General features: G+C 38.4%; 1 protein-coding gene across 1 annotated transcript in view; it reads left to right on the top strand.

The window, feature by feature from the left end:
- Window positions 1–7019: 7019 nt before the first annotated feature.
- The window catches only part of LOC149316487 (palmdelphin-like), a 69936-nt gene continuing 64199 nt past the window's right edge, over window positions 7020–12756 (top strand). The window contains exon 1 of the mRNA XM_089515649.1: window positions 7020–7035. The gene's annotated coding sequence lies outside the window, so the exon portion shown is untranslated. The remainder of the gene's footprint in view (window positions 7036–12756) is intronic.

Raw genomic sequence — 12756 nt, 5'->3', positions numbered from 1 at the left:
ATAGAGTAGCGATTCTTTCCAAGCTTTTCCCCCCTGCTATATGGTAGGGAGACAGTGAAGCCTGGCAGTATTAAAACAGAAAGGAGAGAGATTTCCATTTGTATCTCTAACACCTTCACATGATGTCTAGCCAGCTCAGCAGCTATTTTTTTCCCGTTAGTTATAGGGAAAAGAAATTGGCCTCATAAAGCCAGCCAGCACCTTGGGCAAGTTGACTAAGGCACCGTAACAGCTGTAACTAATGAAGCTCTCCTGGAAATTTTTTCTTTGCATGCCACAAACTGCATCAGATTTATAGCTTTTGGTTCACTCATATCTGTGCTACCATTTTCTCAGTGAAGCATAATTCTGAAATATCTGCTTGCTTGATGCAGTCCATGTTTTTGTTTTATATTCTTTTTACATTCAGTTTAAACTATTTGTCTTCATATGAAATTCTTCCAAGGCTATTAAATATTTTTTTCAAAAGTCCAAAACCTCAAAAATTAGACAGACTTCTGGAAAAGTTACATCTCTTATCATTTAGTCCCGAGATCTGGAGAAGTAAACATGCAGTACAGAATGTAATGTGCGAAATGGCTTTGATACATATCCAAAAATGTAAACTGGCACTGATAGCACAATAAAAAGAACATATCTGTCATGTTTTTATAAGAACAAGGCTGAAAAGCCAGCAATTAGCTATTCATGGAACAGCTTATTGTACACTCCCAACTGAAAACTTTTGTGTTTTCAACAGCCTTATGGTCTATCTAATGCTTAACTTATTTTTATTACTGATAGTTTAGATTTCTTGTATTGTTTAATTATTTCACTTGTTCTAGTTTCCTTGGGTGATTCCTTGGAAATGGAAAAGCATGATCTAAATTATGTGATGTTATGAACAAATTGATGGAGGTCAAGTTTGCTAGCCAGGGACTGTGTACTCATGGTAAATTTGAATAAGATGGTTCAAACAATTTGGAATGATAAATATGGAATGGCAATTCTGGAATGATTGAAAACCAATTTCTTCTTATACAGGGAAATCTCTTAAATAATCTGGGTATATTTGTATTAGCAAGATCAATATAGATATTAGGTAAATCTTCAGATCAGCCTTCTTTTTGTTTTGATTATACCTACTTACACACCAGTTGCATCCAATCTCTTTCTGAAATATGTAGAGTTTCCCTTCATCCTCCATCCCTTGTGTCCTTCCTCTTGCTCTTCCCATGGATCACATGTCACATTGAGTCTCATGTAACATTTCAGAAATTGATTTTCATCCATTTCCACCAAGCCTTCTTTATTATTACTCGGGAGTTATAATCAAAGTTCTAAAGTGCTTTAGCAATATTAAAATCATAGAATCATAGAACTTTATCGCACTGTTCCTCCTCGGTCTATTCTCAGAATGAAATCCTAGGATTTGTAGTTTGTTGTAGCCCCAGAGCTCTCTGACAAAGAAAGCTAAATATCTTCCAAAACTATAAATCCCAGGATTCTATTACATTGAGCCATGACAGTTAAAGCAGTGCTAAACTGTATTAATTCTGCAGTGCAGATGCAGCCTGAATTACATAACTTTACATATACTTAGCTGTGTAGCAGGGGGACTAAGAAACCCTGTTAGTGAATTGCAAAGATACATATTGGCACACTGGCAAGCATGCCTCATGCACAATGGTGTCTAATGTGCATTGGACCAATTTATTTTGGTCCCATTGTGCATCAGTCACTTTGCTGGCTCTGCTACATAATAAAGTAACTGGATATGGATGTTACAAAACTACCCAATTCTAATTCCTGTATGTGTGTCCACTTACAAAGACAGAATTCCCATACAGGATTCCAGACCCTATTTTGAAGGGTATGGTTTTGTTTTCACTGATAGAAAATATATACTCTTCCCACCTAGTGATTTGTGGTATAATGTAAATCATCTTGCATTTCCTTCGAGAAGCATCAGTTGGTTCTTAGTACCTTTTAGACAAATTTCAGGGACTACTGATTTGATCAAGGAACTGCAGGGGCTGTCTGGCTTTTGCTAATCTAAAAATCAAGGAGAGACATCAGTAACTTAATTTTCTGACATGAGCAGCTTGGTAAATTCAGCTTTAGTGTATTTAGTTCTGCACAGCTCAAGTTTCTAATGTAGCTGAAATGCTTCCTTCAGCTGTTGATGCAATACTGACCTCTCCGTTTCCATGGTAGCTCTAATGTAGCCATCTCTGTCAACAATCTGCTTCTAGTTCTAAATTAATCAGGTTAGTTCTATTAATAGCAAAGATTCCACAAACAGCTATTCTATTCATTTCATCTAAAATGTAAAGAACAGTTATTGCTGCAAAAATCAAACAGCCGTGTTCGCACCATTCCATTCAGGCTTCATTTCAATGTTATTTTTTGTTCTACTCACAGAAGTAATTCACACATTTCTTGGAGATACGTTTAAAGTTATTATTCTCTAGTTGGGTAGCAACTACCTAGATTAAAAATGCCTCTTTTGTTTTCTTCTCTTACTCTAAACATGTGCATACATACACATACATATAGATTCTTGGGCAGAATACCTATGGAGAAAGGGAAGCCTTCCCAGCTAGAGCTGAAATTAAATATATCAGTATCTAAGATTTATCAGAGACTCATCTGCAAGATTCTAGACAAATTCAAACAAAGCCCCCCTTGAAACAGGGCTGGTGAAAATGTCACCTATAGGCCACACACAACTCCCCAGAATTGGGGGGAAAGGCAATTTTGGCCAAACCAGCTCACCACACTTCCAAAGGCAATGGTTTAGAACCCATGACCCTCCAGGGCATTAGCAATACAGTTGCTCCTCCTTTCTTGCAGACTTGAGATCCGCATTCTTGATTATTCACGGAGGGGTGGCTTCTGTTATTCTCAATGTGGTGCCCCTCCACGGCACGCACCTCACACTCACTCATGGGCACACACCCCATTCAAGCCTTTGGGGCTTGAATATGTGCAAGTCTCCATTTTTGCAGGGGGTCCAGAATGGATCCCCCACATAAACAGAGCGTCAACTGTACTTAAAAAAAATCTTCTCAAAAATCAGCTGAAATCAAAACCCTAAGTTATGTTACATCACTCCTAGTTGTATTGGGAGGGCCACTAAAGCCTCTATGGTTGAGAAAATGTCCTCTGTCCCCTTCACAGTTACCCCCCTCACTTGAGATAAAAGAATATAACTGTGTTATCACAGCCAATTATGTGTTGAATTTATCCTTTTCCAGTAGATATTTAGTGACAAGAGGGATACCTGAAGTTTCTCTCCCTGATGTTTTAAAGTCCTATTTATTTCAAGGGGTCATCATTTTATGGTGATACTGCAACTTTCATCTCCTTACATGTGTCACCCTACATGAACATGCACATGCTCTAAGATCTGTGGGGAAAGGCTTTCTGTCAGTTTAACCACCAGCCCAGGTGCTTCTGGTGAAATTCCCTTCCCCAGAGGTCTGGTCACAGTCTCCTCCTTGCTGTCTTTCCATTGACAGGTAAAGACATTTTTTATTTAAGGAGGCATTTGGTGGCAGCATATAGAGTTTTTACTGGGGGTGGTGTGTAGTATTTTTATGTAATTATTATATAGAGAGATCTTGTAGCACCTTTGAGACTAACTGAAAGAAAGAAGTTGGCAACATGAGCTTTCGTAGACAAGTCTACTTTCTCAAATGCATCTGAGGTCCAAATGCATCTGAGGAAGTAGGCTTAAGTCTACGAAAGTTGCCAACTTCTTTCTTTCAGTTAGTCCCAAAGGTGCTACAAAATCCCTCTACATACTGATTCTACAGACTAACATGGCTATATCTTTATTTAATTATGTTTTAAATGTTTTTAAACTGCTGTTTTAACTTCTGTCTTTAAATCAAATTAATTTAATTGTATTTTAAATTTTGTATTAAGAGGTTTTTAAAATTGTATTGTGTTTTTAAGGTACTGCCTTGATTCCATACTGGATGAAAAGTGGGATATTAAATAAATCAATAAGCTTGACTGACTTCCTTCTCTTTCATTCTTCCTGTCTAAAACTGCAGAAACAAGGCTGTGAGGTATCCTGCAAGCCAAAGCATATGCCCTGTATGGATTCATCCTTTTCTGTCACCTGAAAACTGAAAGTGTTTAGTGTAATTTCTCTTTCCTGGCTGTCTCTCTTTTGTCTTTTGCTTTGCATTTCACTTATTCTTTCTGTTTCTTGCTTTCTTGGTTTCCCCACTTTTATTCAGTCACTGACTTATGGTGCTACAAGAGGTGTCTTTATGGCTGCAACTCCTATTGATGACTACCACACTATTTTGGGTGAGTAGAAAGGAAATCTTCTGTAGAAGTACTTTGGAATGTGATGTTTTTACTGTGCACTTGCACATCCATTGCATGTTGTGCATGACCTCCTGTTTCCTCTGACTGACAAGTTTTATATGTTTCTTTTGGTTTAGTTGTTTCTGAATATTTTCAACATACAGTTGTTGGACACAAAATGTACAACTGGGAAAAAATAGCTTGGAAAGTTGATAGATGCACAGTTATAAAAACTGAGGGAAATTAGGCATAAAATGTGCATTGGCAAGAAGACATTGGAATGGAAATATATTATTTATTTTATTGATTTATTTCATTTATATGCTGTCATTCTCCAAGAGAGGGACCCAAGGTGCCGGACAAAAGATACCAATGAAACCTGACAATAAAAAATTTAAAACAATTAAAATAATTAAATGAAAACAATATAAAATTATTTTAAAAGCATTGTTGCTGCTGTGTGCCTCCAAGTCATTTTTGACTGATATTGTCCTTTAAGGTGAACTTATCATAGGTTTTTCTTGGCAAGTTTCTTCAGAGGTGCTTTGCTTTTGCCATCCTCTGAGGCTGAGAGAGTGTGACTCGCCCAAGGTCATCCTGTGGGTTTTTATGCTCAAGCAGGAAACTGAGCCCTGATCTCCAGAGTCATAGTCTAATGCTCAAACCACTACACTATGCTGTAAAAAAAATATAAAGCACACATGCCGATAAGAAGCCTCTTTGTAGGCATTCACATATTAAAATCCTGCTTAAACAAAAAGGATAGCGAAAGGAGAGCAGGGGAGAACCAGCCTAGCCTTCCATGGAAGGGACTTCCAGACAGTGGAAGCAGTGACTGAAAAGGCTCTAAACTATATTCTCGCCAAGCAAGCTTGCCATGATATTTAAAAGCATGTAGAAACCCTTCAGAAGCTTTAAAAGCATTCAAGGGTTTTCTTGGTTGAAAACAAACTAAAAATGTTTGAGAGGTACCAATTTTGGAAGCAAAAATCAATAGATAACTGCAAGTGAAGTGAGGCAGATACATAAATGAAGGGTCACTGTAAGTTATAACTACTGACTCCTATGGCAAAGCCACCACTGATACAGGCCATGTACAAGGAGCCAAACACATAACTTCAGTGGATCCAGGATTCAGTTTTCTGCCATTGGTCCTCCCAAACTGCTAAAAAGAATAAAGGGAGAAATCAGAAATTGCATCCTCCAACTGTCCTAATTTTGCCGAGACAATCCCAATTAATCCTCTGTCAACCAACTTTTAAAATGTTTCAATTTCTCCCGCCACCTCCCTCTTTCCCCCTTTGTCTTCAGTTTATTTCAATTGCTGAAAACCAAGTTCATCTTGACCACATTCTGATGTTGCTTGGCCACATGCATACTGGTTTTGATGTGTGAAATTCTGGAGGTTTTGGAAATGACCAATTTCTTCTGAGTTTTAAAAATTTGTATTTTCTATGGAAAGCAGCACTGGGGTGCCATATGAACAATACCAAAAATGAATCACTGCTCCTTCAATGAGAGAAAGAAAAAGGATTGGGAAAAGGGTTTTGCCATACAGGGAGTGGTCCATAGGAGTCTGGGTGTATGTGAAAGGCCAAAAATAAACAGCCTTTGGAGCCAAATGCAGCCTCAGGGCCTCACCAGTGATCTATCGGCAATATGTGCATCTTGCTGCTCACCCACATTTACAAAAGGTAAAGATTTTGCCAGGCATAAATATATGGTGAGTGAACACCATGTATTTTGGTTGGGGTGGAAAGAGGAGAGAGAAAGAGAGAACTGACAAAAATGCAACACTACTCTCCAACACCTGGTTGTTGCTCCATCCTCTAGTGTCTGAACCTAAAGAGGCTGCCTCATTGTACCTAATGGTAGTAGCCAGCAGTCCTTCCAACAAAGGAAAGGTTGGCCAGCCTTCTCAACACAATTGTTTCAGAGGCATGGAAAAATCAAGTCTCAGTCAAAAGCCTTCATTGTGATATCATGAAGCCTCCTCCAGGGGGAGCCTTCACCTCACTTCATCTGTTTATTTTCAAAAGGAAACTTCACTGGAGAGTACAGCTTGGATATTGAATGTGTCAATTAGAGGGGTTTGATGAGACTTAATTAACTAATTGCAACATTCTCCCATTTCTGTACAAACATCTGGAAACAATACATACTGCTGATATCTGTCAGACACCATTCTGGTTGCACAGAAGCCGCCAGGGACGTGGAGAGATAATTTTGATTGTGTGAAAGTTACTAGAGTAATCAAATTCAAAATCCATGAGTCATTTTTTCTGGCAAAGTCCCAGAACTTTCTACAGACCAGAAGCCTCAATAAGGCGCTTGCCGTTCCTCCTTTCCTTTGTCATCTTGCGGCTCGCCTGCATTTACAAAAGGTAAAGATTTTGCCAGGCATAAATTCCTATCAATTTATAATTGCATACAAAACCTTGCCTTTCCCAAGGTTAAATATTTACCAATCTGGCTGATAATACAGTCATGAGGTGTGCATGTAGCTGTCATGTTGAAATCAATAACAGATTAGCTAGGATATACTATAGTAGCTAGCAGGTGCCTCCTCCCTAAATGAGATACTTGCGTCAATAAAGCCCCATAGCAATCAGATGGTGGTTTTTATCCTTCCAGCTTGGGACTCTGACCTGATGCAATTTATGATGTGGCCCTGAGCACTGTTGCAGCAGAACAGGACAGCTACTTGGTTTCATTCCTGTTCCGTGGAAGGTAAGAGACAGTTTATTTTATGCTTTGTGAAAAGAGACGACTGTACGGATAGTGTTTAACTTGTCTGCGTAGGAAATACTACTGTATTGTATGGTTTTCTTATTCATTTCCATCAAGAATGGGTAATATAAGAACATCATGCTGAACCCAACTCATCAAGGCTTTCCTCAAACCCTCATACTGCTTTATCACATTAGCGGGCAAACGGGATTTAAACTAGAGTTAAACTAGAGAAAACCAAGAAATGTCGTGTGATAAACTTCAGGCATTTCCTGGTTATCTCTAACTTAACTCTCGTTTAAATCCTGTTTGCCTGCTAGTGTGATAAAGCAGATAGTCTAGAATCATCACTGAGTGCAGGAGAGATGGGAAAGCTTAGGTCCTTCAAATGTTTTGGGTTATAACTCCAGCAATCCCTTAACATTGACCATGCTAGGCTGTTGATATTTGTAAGCTAAAACATTCTTCCTCTTCCTAATGTAAAGAAATAGCTGTGACAGGTCATTTCTAAGTGAAAGTTTGGGTGGATCTTTCATCCTCAAGACTGTTGTCTCTTCCAGACTCCCTGGTAAATCCCTACTAAATGAGTTTGTTGGCATTATTATTATTATTATTATTATTATTTTATTTATAGTTTATTTTTATAGTGCTGTAAATGTACACAGCACTGTACATACAAATGATCAAATCAATAAAAATGAAACCTGCCAATGGCGTACAATCTACAAAATACGTATAAAACAATAGGTAATAATATAAAATAGAACTGGTTAAAATAAGCAGACAACAATTAAAAACATCAACTATCCAATCAAAAATCAGATAGATAATCACACAGTGCCTGGGAATGCTTCCCTGAACAGGATAGTCTTCAACTCAGATTTAACAGTGGTCAAAGAAGTGATGACCCGTGTTCGTGGAGGAAGAAGCAAATTTTTTAAAAGCAAATTATATAAACCTAAGAACATAAGTCACAATAGACATATACAAAGTGAAATATTAGTAAAGCCCTGCTAAAAACTGTACCATACGTTTCTGTAAGATACAAATCTTTAATCAGTATTTAGACAAGAGATAAACTACCTGAGTGTAGCAGTCCATAAAACCCATTTTAAGAAAAGGGCAAGGGGAAAATGTGTGTTAAAAGTTTCGTCCCATTACGTCCTGATATCTATTCCTATATCTTTTTTTCATATTTATTGACCTTGTTTCAACAATGCTGGCTTTCAAGGAAAAATGTGATATACTATAGCCAGTTGATCACTGACTATGCAAGAATACTATTGTTACTAGAAATAACTATTTGGGTTAAAGTGTGAATAGTGCTAATAACTAATAGCTTACTATGGGGGCCTTCCTTGTATCAGATAAAATAACAGTGTCAACAATCACATCCTGACATCACAATGCTGTTCAGGTCAACTAAGAAGGTTGCCCAACATTTCGGATAATAAATATATGGAAAACATAACATATTGGCTAAATCCTGTTGGTGACACACACTAGCATAACAGGTTACATAAATGTAAGAAATTATTTTAGTGCTACATAATAAAAGTATCTATCACCTCCTTGTGCAACAGATTTCCCACAGGCTATATAATGGCTGCTGGACAGCACCAGGGGCTGATCCTCCCTTCCAATCCAAATGGTCACTGATTGGCTGAGGGACACCAGAAGAGCCCCATTATGCCCTCATCCAGCTGGCAGTGATTGCCCTGCCAACCTTCCATGTTAATATGATGATGCAATTTCAAATAGTATAAAATAGGATCTTGACCTTTATGAAGAAGCCCTGATGGTGCAGAAGTTAAATGCCTGTACTGCAGCCACTCACTCACAAACCATAAGGTTGTGAGTTCAATACCAGCAAAAGGGCTCAAGTTTGACTCAGGCTTGCTTCCTTCTGAGGTCACTAAACTGAGTACCCAGATTGCTGAGGGCAATTAGCTTTCACTTTGTAAACTGCTTAGGGAGTGCTTAAGTGCACTGATAAGCGGTATAGAAATATACTTGCTTACTTGCTATAAATGCATTCATTAAAAAGACCTTTAAGGCAATCCTTGACAAGGGTGTGGCATCCATTTTCTATCTTTTTGAACATTATTTAAATAGGAAAATTTATCTTTTATTAATATATGCAGCAGTATTTGAATTTATGCTTCCTTCTCTCTTAACGTCATGTAATTACTAAGATGAATAAGATAATATTTCTCTAAAGCATCTTTTCCCGTCAAGATATGTGGGGAAAACAGCATGTAAAATTGACTCGTGTATACTTTTATCAGGAACATCATAGATGCCAGCATTTTTTTTCCTCTAGAGAACCCCTCCAAAAACCTCAAACCACTTTTTCTCAATGAAGAAAATAATACATTTACTATATATACTTGACTATAAATCAACCTCATGTATAAGTCGAGGGCAGGTTTGGGGGCAAAAATTATGGATTTTGATATGACCCATAGATAAGCCAAGGGTAAAACTTTGGGGCATATAACAAAGCAAAGTTTCCAGCAGAAAAGCAAAGGAAAACCATGCCAAAGAACTTACAATATTTCATCAGGCATAAGTGTTTGTGCTTATACTAAAGGCAAGATGGATGAGAGAACAGAGGGGGAGTCAGTGATTCCCAGACAGATTATGCTCTTACCTTTCACCAGGGAATTGTTCCTGGGGTTTTTGTTTTGATTTGATTTTTTGTAAAAGTTAAAGTACAGTATTGACCCGTGGATAAGTCAACTCAGGCTTCTTGGGTCAATTTTTTGACTAAAATGTCTAGACCTATACATGAGTATATACACTTGTCCCTCCACATTTGCTGGGGTTAGGGACACAGGACCCCCATGAATGTGGAAAAACTGTAAATAACAAAAACACTATGTTTTTACCTGAGAGAACACCTCCCTAGGAATCTCTAGATCCTCCAGTGCAATTCTGTGCTAACATCTGCCAGACATTGACCATAGAATTTTGCTGGAGGAGCTACAAATGCCTAGTGGAGTGTTCTCTCTAGAAATCTCTAGGGTCCTGCAGTGCAACTTTTGGTTAAACTTGACCATAGAGTTGTGCTGGAGGACCTAGAGATTCCTAGAGAGAACATACTAATAAAATCCATGAATAATCAAAGCCACAAAAGTCAAAGCCACAAGTGTGGAGGGACGAGTGTACAGTATATTGGACTTCCACTTAAGTGTGTAAGAACTGTAAGAGCTGCATTTTCTTGTTTAAAATAAAGAGAGAGAAGAGGAAGGCTGCTCCATGTCACAAAGAGGTGTACAGATCTAGCATCTAAAGTCTGCCACATAGTAATCAGCCTTACAATGCAGCAATTGTTATGGCGATCAAGAGAACTATGTGAACAGGAAATAAAGGGAAAAGAACCTGAATGATACACAGTGGATAATCTCAGGTCTTTATTTGAAGGGGCAACTCTCACACTTATTTTCCGTTTACATCTAAAATCATAATTAAGGAAACTTGACACTGAATTCTGCACAATTTATAATTGTATGAGCCTAATTTCTCCAAGGTGGATAATAAAGGATAATAAAGACATCTGCATATAAAAATCACACACAAACACACACACACTACACCAAGATCATGCAACAGCTTCATAATTTTAACTAAAGCATGATATATGAATATCTGGCCAGGATTATTTCATTTATTATTTATTCACCGAACCTTTTCAACTGATAGCCACCAATCTCTCAAAGCAATGCCATAAATTTCTACATGAAAAATACAATGCAAATTGTTCAGATACACTTACTCTTAAAAGACTGTATCTAAGATTCTTGTGTCCCTCCTTTTGTGCACCTGCCTTCATCTGTAAAGATTTCTTTAAATCAAAACCTATTAATTTAGCCAATTAATCAATTTAAGAACCTGGATTAAGTGGCCCACCTTCTCTACTCCTTGTTTTAATTCCTTCTAAGGCAGTCAAATTTTATTGGATTCTGATATTTTATAAGCATACATACATATATGGACATGCAAGCTCACAAACACCTAAATGTGAAGGGAGGTGGTTAAGAGGTGTGTAGATAGAAAACAGATTTTAATTATCAAATGGGATTACCCAGCTTTAATTCACATATCTGTCTAAACAAACATCATGCCTAGTTCAGACTCCTTTACAACCTTCCCTTTTCACTACTCATGGGTGGTCATCACAACACCCCTACCCAACGCTACTCCAGTAGAAGACAGAGGTATCAGAACTACTCAGATGAACCTTTAATCACTTATTTATAGATTCTGTCCCTTCCATTAGACAAAGTAAAACAAATCCCTCTGATGGCAGATTCTGGAGAACAGCAACAACAGTCTTTTGTTTCTCCTGGGCCTCCTGGTTTTTCCTCCCTGTTCGAGAACAGAGCTGTCTGTTCATAGACTGGCAGTTGACCTAAAGTGTGATTGAGGATGCCCTCCTATTACCAGAAAGACTATTCCATTGGCAGTCCATTTGGCTTCTGTGCATGGACTGAGGGAGTGAGCACCATCTTGTTCTTCACCTAGGGTGGTGAAATTGGGTGGCCCAGGCCCAAAAGATGTGTTTGTATTGTTCAAAAGCTTCACTGCACTATTTAAACATTGCCTAATTTATTCTTTGAGGTGAAAACATGTGCCAGCGTGCCAATTACTGTCTTCAAGTGATTTCAAATGGCACAATGCCATTGGCTTCAATTAGACTACACTAATATATTCCATCAAAAGGAGTTATAAATGCAGCAATGTTCTCATGGTGCATGGGAAAAATGCTGACCTACTGCTTTCCTGGTTTGTCATAGGATCTAGCTTAGAATCTAACACTGGCACAGGAAGAAGGCTCCTGTAGTATCATCATCCATGCAGGCAAATAAAAGCAAAAAGAGAGGAAGACACACACCCCAATGTGCTAGATGTATTCATTCAAATGCAAATGCTCTGTATGTTCTCCTAGATCACAGCAGTTGCAGGGAATTGCCAACGTCCTAATTCTGAAAGCTTGCTGTATTCATAGCGACCTTTCATGTCAACTTGCTCTGAAGAATGTAATTATGCGCATTTTCCATAGAACAGACGGCAGCACAAGAGCCTTCATTCAGTACAAAGCTTTCCATTAGGGTGTGAACAGATAAAGTTGGCAGTGGAAGCCAAGGAAACAGTGACTCAGAATATATAGCAGCAACTGTTACATAAGGTGGAGAGATGTGGAAAAAATTCATGTGTGTGTTACTGTCAGTCTCTGGGGATGAAACTTAGTGTATCCAGTGGATGTCAGGTGTGAGCGTGGCTTTGTAGCTGGGCCTGTGTTTGTCCATAAATATTTGCACAGTGCATCAATGGAATGCCAAGCATTTGGGCTTTCATGTGCAATTTGTCAAGCACAGAATCTGCCTGAGTTCTAGTTTAACTAAAAAGCATGCCCTATTAATGAGATCACACTGAGATTTGACTTAATGACCCAGAGATGTAAAAATGGCAATCCATCTATTATCATTTGAACACTGTAGAGCAGCCAGCCCTCTTCTGAAGGACCGAGAAAGCATGTGCTATAGGGAAAAATTCCTGTGCATGGAAAGCAATGCCAGATTTATGCAGAAACTAAGGACCCTATCGCATGGGGTTAAAACCCTGGCTTACTTTTCCCGAATTCAGTCTTAATTTGGGAGGAAGCTGAATGTTATTGCAAAGAAATTGATGCCGAATCTCCACCTGCATCCATCCCGG

This window comes from Sceloporus occidentalis, unplaced genomic scaffold (genome assembly GCF_023333645.1).
Source record: "Sceloporus occidentalis isolate IW3139 unplaced genomic scaffold, rSceOcc1.0.p SCAF_3, whole genome shotgun sequence".
NCBI lineage: Eukaryota > Metazoa > Chordata > Lepidosauria > Squamata > Phrynosomatidae > Sceloporus > Sceloporus occidentalis.
The sequence above is the reverse complement of the archived record's forward strand: the minus strand, read 5'-3'. Positions and strand labels throughout refer to the sequence as shown.